This window comes from Balaenoptera borealis, assembly GCF_965194805.1.
Source record: "Balaenoptera borealis genome assembly, chromosome: 18".
In the NCBI taxonomy this organism is placed as follows: domain Eukaryota; kingdom Metazoa; phylum Chordata; class Mammalia; order Artiodactyla; family Balaenopteridae; genus Balaenoptera; species Balaenoptera borealis.
Genome location: NC_138877.1, coordinates 69,082,271 through 69,095,272, shown reverse-complemented (window position 1 = coordinate 69,095,272; position 13,002 = coordinate 69,082,271). Strand labels below are relative to the sequence as shown.

The following is a 13,002-nucleotide window of genomic DNA, read 5'->3' as shown; positions in this document are numbered from 1 at the left end:
TGAAATCAAAGAAAAACTAAATAAATGGAGAGAGATTCTATCTCCATGGATAAGCTCAATATTGTCAAGATGTCAGTTCTTCCCAATTTGATCTATAAATTCAATGCAATCAAAATCCCACCAAGTTATTTTGTGAATATCAACAAACCTATTCTAAAGTTTATATGAGAGGCTAAAGACCACAAGAGCCAATACAATACTGAAAAAGAACAAAGTTGGAATATTAACACTCAACATCAAGACTTATTATAAAGCTACAGTAAGCAAGACAGTGTGATAATCAGCAAAAGAACAGACAACTAGATCAATGAAACAGAATTGAGGACCCATAAATACACCCCCATAAACAGAGACAACTGATCTTCGACAAAAGAGAAAAAGCAATACAATGGAGCAAAGATAGCCTTTTCAACAAATGGCGCTGGCATAACTGAACATCCACATGCAAAAAAATTATAATCTAGACACAGACCTTACACCCTTTACAAATATTAGCTCGAAATGGTCCATGGACCTAAATGTGAAACACAAAACTATAAAACTCCTAGAAGATAACAAAGGAGAAATCCTAGATGACCTTGGGTATGGCAATAACTTTTTAGATAAACACCACCAAAGGCACAGTCCATGAAAGAAAGAATAAGCTAGACTTTATTAAAATTAAAAACTTCCCTGCAAAAGACAATGTCAAGAGAATTAGAAGACAAGCCACAGACTGAAAGAAAATATATGCAAAAGACACATCTGTTAAAGGACTATTATCCAAAATATACAAAGAACTCTTAAACTCACCAATAAGAAAACAAACAACTCAATTAAAAAATGAGCCCAAGACCTTAACAGATACCTCACCAAAGAAGATATACAGATGGCAAATAAGCACTTGGAAAGATACTCCACATCACATATCAGGAAAATGCTAATTAAAACAACAAGATACCACCACACACCTATTAGAATGACCAAAATCCAGAACACTGACAACATCGAATGCTGATGAGAATGTGGAACAACAGGAACTCTCATTTACTGCCACTGGGAATGCAAAATGGTACAGCTACTTCGGAAGATAGTTTGGTGATTTGTTACAAAACTAAACATGGGGGCTTCCCTGGTGGCGCAGTGGTTGAGAATCTGCCTGCCAATGCAGGGGACACGGGTTCGAGCCCTGGTCTGGGAGGATCCCACATGCCGCGGAGAGACTAGGCCCGTGAGCCACAATTGCTGAGCCTGCGCGTCTGGAGCCTGTGCTCCTCAACAAGAGAGGCCGCGATAGTGAGAGGCCCGCGCACCACGATGAAGAGTGGCCCCCACTTGCCCCAACTAGAGGAAGCCCTCGCACAGAGACGAAGACCCAACACAGCCATAAATAAATAAATAAATAAAATTAAAAAAAAAAAAAAACTAAACATGATCTTACCATATGATCTGGCAATCACACTCCCATGTCCACACAGAAACCTACACACAGATGTTTATAACAGCTTTATTCATAATTGCCAAAAGCAAACAAGATGTCCTTCGGTAGGTGAATGAATGAATAAACTGTAGTAATCTAAACAACAGAATTATTGTTCAGCACTAAAAAGAAATGAGCTATCAAGCTATGAAAAGACATAGAGAAACCTTAAATTCATACTACTAAGTGAAAGAAGCCAATCTGAAAAAGCTACATACTGTACGATTCCAATTATATGACATTCTGGAAAAGGCAAAACTATGGAGACAGTAAAAAGGCCGCTGGTTGTCAGGGTTTGGGGAGATGGCAAGGGATGAACAGGCAGAGCACAGAGGATTTTTAGAGCAGTGAAAATACTCTGTATCATACTGTAATGATGGATACATGTCATTATACATTTGCCTAAACCTATATAGAACGTACAACACCAAGAGTGAACCCTAATGTAAACTACAGACTTTGGGTAATTATGTCAATGTAAGCTCATTCACTTGCAATATATGCACTACTCTTATGGTAGATGTTGATAATGAAGAGGCCATGCACGTGTGGAGACAGGGGGTGTATAGGAAATCTCTATACTTTCCTCTCAATTTTGCTATGAACCTAAAACTGCTCTTTAAAAAAAAAGTATTTAGAAAAAAGTACATGTGAAAGCATTTCTTATCAAGAGGAAAAATTACATGAAACCCTTCACAAATAGGTTTGTGTAGTTTTGAAACTGTTCTCCCCTATAAAGACCATCCCTGCTGAGTTTCATCAGCGTAGCCTAGGGATCTGTAATACTTAATTGAAATAGCTCGCTGAAGTTACTTTGCTATATTTAATTATAAATTCCCTTTTACTAAAATATCTAGCAACCATTTAGGGAATACATTATAGATCTGGAAACTAAACTAATATATGATTAATTCACAGGAAGACTTGGAAGGCACTAAACAGTTGTTTACAAAATAAGACATTTAAAAATACTATCTGTATCAGTTTTACCTGTACTCTCTCCCACATAGAAAGACATGGTTCCTGCCCTTTGTCCGACGCCTACAAGCTTCCACTGACAGACCACACCTCACTCCCAGTATCTAGACAGTGCTTTGCAATAAACATATTGAATGGATGTATGACTGAAGATGGCAGTAATAGAATTTATCTGAATTGGAGCCTCTCTTCCTTAGGATAGGCTTTGACTCAAATAAATTGATATATCATATATAAATCTACTACTGCCATTCAGACAGCCTTATATCTTCCTGAAGATGCCTCCTGGACTCCTCCTTTTGCTACTCCAAATTGGCAGTTGCCGTTGTGACAACCGAGAAAAGAGGAGAAGCAAGTACCAAAAGAAGCTGTCCCAAGTAGGGTCAATGCACTGGCTGTTGCTAGAGATAGCTAGCAAATGAATGCCTACACAAGCTGAGCAGTGTTGATTCACAAATTAGGAACCAATCCATTGGATTGGCTCAGGACCTTTGCACACACTGCACCATCTGTCTATCTGACTGCCTAGCTAATAGTTGACTCTCATCTCTCAGGTCTCACCTTACATTTTACCCCCTTCAAAGAATTTCCCTGACCACCATTATTCTCTCTCAGCAACTAGTCTGTTTCCTTCATAACACTTACCACAATTTGTAATTATTTGTTTGCATATTTTCTTATTTTATATCTGTCTCTACCACTAGACTCTAAGTGCCATGAGAGCAAAAATCATGTTTCTCAGGCTTCCCTGGTGGCGCAGTGGTTAAGAATCTGCCTGCCAATGCAGGGGACACGGGTTCGAGCCCTGGTCTGGGAAGATCCCACATGCCGCGGAGCGACTAAGCCCATGAGCCACAACTATTGAGCCTGCGTGTCTGGAGCCTGTGCTCCGCAACGGGAGAGGCCGCGACGGTGAGAGGCCCGCACACCGTGATGAAGAGTGGCCCCCCGCTCGCCGCAACTGGAGAAAGCCCTCGCACAGAAACGAAGACCCAACACAGCCAAAAATAAATATAAATAAATAAATTTCTTAAAAAATAAAAAAAATCATGTTTCTCCTGGTCACTATTCTAATTTCAACGACTAGCATAGCATCTGGCCCACAACAGGCACTAATAAACAGTGGCCTTCAAGGTAATAAACCTGACTTTCTTTGGGGGAGGAAAGGGACTTTTTCATACACTTAGCATGGGAAGCAATATGCTACAATGGAAAGAGTACAATTTGGGAACCACACATAATTAGAACCTCAGCTCCATTGCTTACCTAGCTAAATGATCTTTGATGACCTATTTTATATCTTGAAGCCCCAATTTTCTCAAAACGATGACAGTAATACTTCCCTTACATAATCACTCTGATTCTCTAGTATACTGTAGATATGCAATAAGTGACAGCTATTAGTACTTCTTAAAATGATCATCTTTCCACCACTAAGAGGACTTAAATGAGACTATAACAGAAACAAGTCAAGTCAAAGTCTTATAAACACGGCAATATGAAAAATACTATATTTATAAAGGTGAGCTGTATTTTCAAACCTTTTATTTAACATACGCTTTTTCAGTAAGACTACAGAACTTCTAAACCTACTTCAGTAGATGTTTAGAGAAAACTAAGTCCATGTTTAGGTATTTTTTCATACCATCGGGTACTAACTACATGGAAACACAAAATGTTCTTTTTCAAACCATGCTGTTTAAAGTCACCAGGAATTTTCAAAAACACAAAAACAAAAGATAAACTCACAATATTTCACAGTGTTTTGTTTTTAAACTTTTAGTATCAGTAAAAGGATAAAGGTCTTACTAACAAAAATTAAAGACTTAGGGACACCCTTTTCATTTTACAAATGAAAATTTTCACAAGTCACTTCCCACAGATTAAAAATTGGAATGTTTTTATTAAACAGCAAGTATACAAACATATATACGAATAAAATAATTCATACCTAAAGATACTGATATAAATCCTTTTCTTTCCTGCCCAAATGTAATTTCTGCCTTGCTGCTAAATACTCACAGTCCTTCCTTACTGGAACGACTGGTTTATCTTTAACTCCACAGAGCTTAAACTATCAGTCTTTTAAGAAGCTTTGACAGGTTTTGACGATTTAACCTGCTGAGCTCACAGCACCCAAGGGAGGGTCTTGGTTGCAAGTTTTATTTCTAATACAGCTGACCACTGATACCGACTCCACAGATAATGGATTTCAATAACCACCACCCACAGGTTAACACCTCAAGTAGTACCCATAATATTGCTTTAATTAAGTTAATACATGAAGGTCACAGTTTGGTAGAAAGTTTTATTAAATTTGGCAGTGCTTACAATAAAAAAAAAAAAAAGGAACTGTATGTATTCATCTGTACAGTAACTCTATCAATTTGCCTATAGATGTAATCCAGTTTGCTCATAGATTTATACTGCATTTCAATTTATTTTCTAAAAGGAACTCAATTTATTAGTTCCATTTCCCCAAAATATGTACATTTCTAGCATTTCTAACCAGTCGTTTCTCTAACCATGCTGGGCACAGAATGGGTCTACCTGGCACAAAGAGGCCACCCACTAGTGCAAAAAAAGATTCCTACCACTACCATGCCCACCCCCTGATTTTGGAGCATTGTGATGGTAGAAAAGATTAATGCTTTGATTTGTCTTGTGTCTAATGATTAGCTTTATGTGTTAAATATTAATGCCTTTCTGACAGAATGAAATTATTTTTTCATTTTGAAAAATAAAGATATATAAAATTTGTTTTTGAACCTAAACACTTTATGCAGTAGAAAACAAGCCAAAGAGTCTTTTTACGACAAATATTATGAAAAGGCAAAGCAAACAAATGTTTAAATGAATCTGAAATTAAAGGTTCACTCTAAAGTGTTAAAATGAGATACTGTATTTTAATACACAAATCGCAGAGTCAGTGGGGTTGATACATTTTTCTATTTTTTATATGTAGTATTAGGTAATTTGAGGTTATTTTAGAGAAAAGCAAAAAAATGGTGGCTGGATTTATATATATTGAACTCAGCAATAATTGTATTTTTTAAATACACAACCTGACAGGCACTATGGTAGATAATAATGAATCAGCATGGGAGCCATTTAATATACTTCTTGATTAACTCATTGCCTGTCCACTTTGCACACAGACATGCTTACATGTCATAATCGTCATAATTCCCATCATCCCCACTGCTAACACTCAAGCTCCTTGATTAGTGCACAACTCCCAGACGAGCCATTGCTAATGCTAAATAATTCTCTTCAGCCTCCTGCTACTATTCTGCAGGATCTCCAATTAAATATAATGTCCCTGATGAGCCATATTAATGTGAACAAATTCCTACCAGGAATCCTATCTTATTCCATTTTCCCCAAAAATGTAGAGAAAGTAATTTAGCCAAGCCAAAGATAATCAAAACATTTTAAACTGATATAGTATAATGTCTCGGCAAAATATGTTTTTCCAAAGACAATAAAAGAAAAAGGGTGGAAAAAGTAACGTCTAAACATGTTAAATGCTTTCTTCTCCTGATTAATTTGTTCTTCACTGAAAAGTCTAGTGTTTTAAATATGCACAGGTAGATACATTGCCTTCTTAATCCAAAAAGGTTACTAAAAGCTAAGTTTTATGAGAAAAGTGAGCAGTAGCAAGTTTTAAAGCAAATATGCCATTTGAAAACCCTTTAATTATCTAATTACCAGAACTCCAAGGTCCATAATCACATTAATGAAACCAATTCTTCCTTCCCATTAAATGCAGTATTACAGTCACTATCAGAGGCTTTGCCATGGAATTTTATGTTGCTGATAAGAAAACTTCATCTTGAACAATGACAACTATAAGTATTTTTTCCAAGAATGAATTAAGAATCTTACAGATTTTCTATTGCAATCTAAAAGACTGGGAAGGCTTCTGATCTAATTAAGACTAACTAGGAAACATGGACTATGACGGCCACCATCTTAAAATATTCTGTACTTGTAAAAGCAATTTAAGAAAATGGTATTTAAATATACCATCTCAACTACACACATACATATAACAAAAGGTCACCTGGTTTTTCAGTTACCACCCCCAAAAAGTTTTACAAACTTGACTCTGGTCATTTATTCCTATTTGAGGATTAATAATTACATTAGCTGAAAATAAGTCCATTAACAAATTTTGTGAAGTAATTTTTTATAAATTAAGAACTTTAACTCCTTTTCAAATTAAAAAAAAGGTTGAAAAATATCCTGAAAAGTAAATCATGTAAATGAGAAAAGGTAAATGGTTTTGACACTTAAATTGCTTTCAACTCTATGTACACCTAGGATAAAAGTGAAGATATTCTAACAAAAATATAAATAGATAAGTTTATTAAAAGATATATATATGAAAAGATATAAAATAGATAATTTAACAACCCCATAAAATTTTTAAAAGGTTTTCCCTAAGGTCTTTTATACCTTCGCCTACATTAATGTATTCCATCTCCATTTACCTGATCATTACCCTCCAGTTTGTTCAGCTGGAACCAACATACACTAATTACATAGACATCACGAAGTCCTATTTGTCCTCAGTACCTCCCCAGACAGCGGGGAAATCATATCAAGGGTAGGCATGCTAAGTGATGATTCCCCCCACCTTACTGTCAATCATCCCAGAGTGCTCACAGCAAACCCCACTCAACCTCATTACTGAATCCTAAGGGTAAGACTACAATACTCACCAGGAATCCTACTTCAAACAGCAGGCTGCCTGGCCAAGATGTGAGTCACAATGACTACTTCCCTGATTTTAGGTTTTGGTGTTAATGCAGTAAATACCAAGTATTTCTCATTTCAATCCAATGTTACTATACACAGACAAAGCAACAAAATATTGCTAAGTTCAATTTAGGAGTCCAGCTAGGAAATACAGTCAAAGGTTGAAGTACAGAATCATTTAATCTCATTTAAAAAAAAAAAATCAAAACCCTAACTTCAGAGGTTTAAAACAAATATAACAATATTTTGCTACTTCTTATGGAAAGGCTTATTAGTCTTTTTACTTGAAAACACACATACATACATAAAGTAAGTTATCATAAAAGTAAATAAAGTTATCTAACAAGTATTTCGAGAAGTACAAACACAACAATCTCTAAATTCTCATAATTATTTGTTCCCACTATTCACCAAACTAATGAAGTAAGACCTACCTTCCCATTTAAAAAGTCCCAGTCACCAAAACCATCAAACATTTCTCATTCCTTATTATTTCTTAACTTCTCTGGGACTACCTAAAATCACAGTACATTAGTAGGCATAAAACCCGACAATCCACCTGTCCTGCCTTCTAAGTCAATATAATATTAAAAAGGTCCTCTTAAACAAATAAAATCTCCCACATCAGCCCTCTACCTAAAATCTAATGAATTTATTTCATAAATGTGTCTCTTCTTGCTCCAAAATTTTATGTAATGGTCCTAATAATTTTCACTTTATAAGGTATTACAATTTTTTTTTTTTTTGGCCGCACTGTGCGGCATGCACCATCTTAGTTCCCTGACCAGGGATCAAACCCATGCTCTGTGCAGCGAAAGCGTGGAGTCTTAACCACTGGGTCGCCAGGGAAGTCCCCAATATTTTTTAATATCTGTTAGTACAGTTCCCTCTTCAATTTTCCTCAAAATTGTCTAGGCCATTCTTGCATATTTACTCCTCTGTCAATCCCCCCCACCACTGTTACATTATTACATTTATTAGGATTTAACACAAAAACGCAGATCTAGAAATAACTAGCATTTACAATATTGTTTCCTTATATAAAAATAAGAAGTCCTCATATAAGTCGTACAAATTCATTTTAAATTCATATCATAAAGTGTTTTATCTTTGCCACTACTTCCATGAGGTTAAATATTTTTAAGTTGTATTTTCTATCTTGTTGATATTTAGGAAAGCTACAGATTTCTTTGTATTTATTTTTTAACTACCACAGAGACTTTTCTTACTGTTTCTAAAGAGTTGTTCAGTTGCCAGTATAACTAGAAACTCGATACAATCTTATAATTTCTGCCTTTCCTGTCCACCATTTTATAACTCTTGCCTAATTGCATTGCCGAGCACTCCTAGGACGCTATTAAATACTAGTGGTGATAGTAAATATAAGGGTCTTCATCCTGGCTTTCATGAGAATGCTTCCTATGAGGTATGACCTTTTCATTCTGGGAGGGCAGTATTTATTTAATCCTGTTTTGTTTTTTGTTTTTTTTTTAAATAAATTTATTTATTTTATTTATTTTTGGCTGCATTGGGTCTTCATTGCTGCGCGCGGGCTTTCTCTAGTTGCGGCGAGCGGGGGCTCCTCTTCGTTGCAGTGCGTGGGCTTCTCATTGCGGTGGCTTCTCTTGTTGTGGAGCACGGGCTCTAGGTGCGCGGGCTCAGTAGTTGTGGCACACGGGCTTAGTTGCTCCGCAGCATGTGGGATCTTCCCAGACCAGGGCTCGAACCCATGTCCCTTGCATCGGTAGGCGGATTCTTAACCACAGCACCACCAGGGAAGTCCCTAATCCTGTTTTACTAAGGATTTTACAAGGAGAAGACAGTGAAGTTCTTTTACGTGACATCTAGGCTTCCATCAAGATGATCATATAGTTTTCCTCCACTAACCTACTAGTATATTTAATTAAATTAATAGTGTCTAATATTGAACCATACTGAAATGTCACGAATACACCCTGCATGAATGCAGCATATTACTTAAATAAATTTTATTCTATTTCCTATTACTCAGAATTCTTCTATCAATATATAATTAGTCATTGTAATTTTATTTTTTGCTTACTATCTTTGCCCAGATTTTGATTTCTGAGTTACTATGCTGGTTTCATAAAAAGAAATGGAAATCTATTTTTCTTTCTCTAAGTCTAGAGCAATTTAAATAGTGTCAAAATTTCTTGCTTCCTGAAAATTTCAAAGAATCCTTGCGAGAATCTCTAGGCCTGGACATTCAGAGTCTTTTAGTCAATTATTTCCTACCTTATTCAGGTGCTCTCATGCACAGAGTTGCAGGCCTATACATAATTATTTGTCACCAGTTTTGTAAACTGAGCAAAACAAAATAACTATCTAACATTTTTTAAAGGCTTTTAAAACCAGGTTAAACCCCACTTTCAATAATGGATAGAACAACCAGAAGATCAGCCAGGAAACAGATGACTTAAATATCCCTATGAGCCAACCAGTCCTGAAAGACATCTGTAGAACACTCCACCCAGCAGCAGCAGAATACACATTCTTAAGTTCACATGGAATGTTCTCCAGGACAGATCATATGCTAGTCCATAAAACAAACATCAAAAAATTTTAAAGGATAGAAACAGTAGAAAACACATTCTCTGACCAAAAAAGAAGGAAATTAGAAATCAGTAATAGAAAGAAACTTGGGAAACTCATAAATATGTGGAATTAAACAACAAACTCCTAAATAACAAGTGGGTCAAAGAAGAAATCACAAGGGCAACCAGAAATTACTTTCAGAAATGAAAATGAAGATACAATATGTCAAAACAGGGAATGCAGCTAAAACAATAGAGAAAAATGAACAAACACCTATATTAAAACGACCTCAAAACAACCTAGTTTTCTACTTTAAGAAACTATTTTTTAAAAGAGCAAACTAAACCCACAGCAATCAGAATGAAGGAAACAAAAACTAGTGTAAATAGAAATGAAGTAGAGAATTTAAAAAGAGAGAAATCAGTGAGACCAAAAGTTGGTTCTTTGAAAAGGTCAATGAAACGGAAAACCATTAGCTAAAATGACAAAGAAAAAAATGAAAAAACTCAAATAACTAAAACCAGGAATGAAAGAGACATTACTGCCAGCCTTATAAAAATAAAAAGATAAAGAAATACTATAAACAATCACATAACAATAAATGATAAGATGAAATGGACAAGTTCCTAGAAAGACAAACTATAGACACTAACTCAGGAAGAAATAGAAAATCTCAATAAATCTACAAGAGACTGAATTAGTAATCAAACAACTACCCACAGAGAAAAGCTCAGACCCAGATGGCTTCACTGGTGAACTCCACCAAACATTTAAGGAATAATACCAATTCTTCACAAACTCTTCCAAAACAACAGAAGATGAGAGAACACTTCCCATCTTATACTATGAGGCCAGTATCACTCTGATACCAAAAACAAAGACATCAAACGAAAAGAAATCTATAGACCAACATCTCTTATAAACATGGATGAAAAATTCTCTACAAAACACCAGCAAACTGAATCCAGCAATATACACAAAGGACTATACATCATGACCAAGTGTGATTTATCCCAGGAATGCAAGGCTAGTTTAACATCCAAAAATTAATTAATTAATGTAATATACCATATCAATGGAATAAAGGATAAAAACCACATTATCATCTCAGTAGACACAGCAAAAGCATTTGAAAAAAATCCAACACCCAATCATGACAAAAACTCTCAACAAACTAGGAACAGCAGGGCACTTCCTCAACCTAATAATGGGAATTTATGAAAATCCCAGAGCCTAAATCAAACTTAGTTGTGGAATACTGAATGTTTTCCCCCTAAGACAAGGAACAAAATAGGATGTCTGCTCTCACCACTCCTTTTCAGTATCATTCTGGAAATTAAAGCCAGGGAAATCAGGCAAGACCATGAAATAAAAAGCATCCAGTTAGAAAAGAAAGAAGTAAACCTATCTCTCTTTACACATGACATGATCTTCTAGAGAGAATCCTAAGGAATCTATTATATTTCTTAAAACTATTAGAACTAGTAAGTTCAGCAAGGTTGTAAGACACAAAATCACTATAAAAAAATCAACTGTATTACTATACACCTGCAATTAACAATAAAAATTGAAATTAAGAAATTGCAATTCTAGGGAATTCCCTGGAGGTCCAGTGGTTAGAACACCACGCTTCCACTGCAGGGGGCACAGGTTCGATACCTGGTTAGGGAACGAAGATCCTGCAAGCCGCATGGTGCGGCCAAAAAAAAAAAAAATGAGAATAAAATTGCAATTCTAATAGCCTCAGGAATAATATTAAACTACTTAGGAATAAATATAGCAAAGTCAGTGCAAAACTTATACTCTGAAAACTACAAAACATTGTTGAAAGAAATTAAAGCAACGTAAATAAGTGGAACAACATCAAATGGAATATCCATGCTCATGTATATAGGAGGACTTAAAAATGTCGAGATAAAGATATTTCTCAAACTGATCTACAGATAAAACACAATGCCTATCACAATCCCAGCAGGATACAGTTTTCCACTAGGACCATTTTCCCCTCATAAACCATTCTCCACAAATCTTTTCAAAGAATAATAAGGGCCTGGAGAATGACACATAAAAGACAATTCATGACTTGATAAGAGGCTTAACCTCTATTTTGCTCTCTCTGGCCCTGACCATTTCCCACTGGAGTACTTTACACTGCTTGTTGACTCTGGCCTCATCCCCTGGATGCAGTTGCACTAATCTCATCAATACGTATGAACTGTTTTCTTGGGTAAAGCCTGACTTCGAGACTGCTCTGGGTTAGTCTTCTCAAAGAAAGCAAGAGAACTTCCTCAACAGAGAATAAGATATCATACTATTTTAAGACAATCCAACAATAAGCAAACTAGACTGATAACTGCAAACCCTTCCTAGAAGCACCTAAAAATCCCAGATTAAATATAACCAACTTCTTTAAATGAACAGTTTGGCTTACAAGAAACCACAAGCAATCCCTAGGGATCAAAAACGAAGAAGCAGCTAAATTAAGCCAGACAGTATCCACTAGAGCCGATACCACTAATCTTGGAGAGTATAAGTAGGGATCTGAATAACCTAGAGAACTGAGTTTTAACTCTCAGAGAAAGGAACCATGTGTGAGCTGAAGATCTGAAGGAAAACTCCTACATAAGGCCATGTTGCTCAAAGGTTACATCCTCAGGACTTCCCTGGTGCTCCAGTGGCTAAGACTCCACGCTCCCAGTGCAGGGGGTCCGGGTTCGATCCCTGGTTGGGGAGCTAGATCCCACATGGCACAACAAAGACTACATCCTCAGTGAAGGGGGGTGGGGTTTAAATAATCTACTAAATAGGTAGAAGACACACTTATTATCAGCTGTGCTTCAAAGTAAAGGAAAAAGTCTCCTCAGGAAATTAGAAACCATGGGCCTGTCTAACAGAGGGAGGGAGGGAGGGAGGGAGGGTGGGTGGGTGTGTGGTGTGTGTGTGTGTGTGTGTGTGTGTGTGTGTGTGTGTGTGTGTGTGTAGTTTCATCTTGTTTTGACCCATCCTCATAATTCAGCAACCTTCGTGCCAAGAAATTAATATAAAAATTAGTCAGTGATACCCTGGACAACCCAAACCATGCGGAGTTCAACAATAAAGATACCAAATATGCGGTCACAAGACAAAATCTACATATGTGAGGAAACAATCCATTGTGAGGAAGAGTCAGAAATAGAAATAGATGCGTAAGATCTTGAAGTAAAATAACAAAACGATAGAACCTTTAAAATAAGTATGCTATAAAT

At 36.2% G+C, this 13,002-nt stretch overlaps 1 protein-coding gene across 2 annotated transcripts in view; it reads right to left on the bottom strand.

Annotated features, from left to right (window-relative positions):
- PCCA (propionyl-CoA carboxylase subunit alpha) overlaps window positions 1–13,002 on the bottom strand; it is a 369,304-nt gene that overhangs the window by 337,158 nt on the left and 19,144 nt on the right. The gene's annotated exons all lie outside the window — the stretch shown is intronic.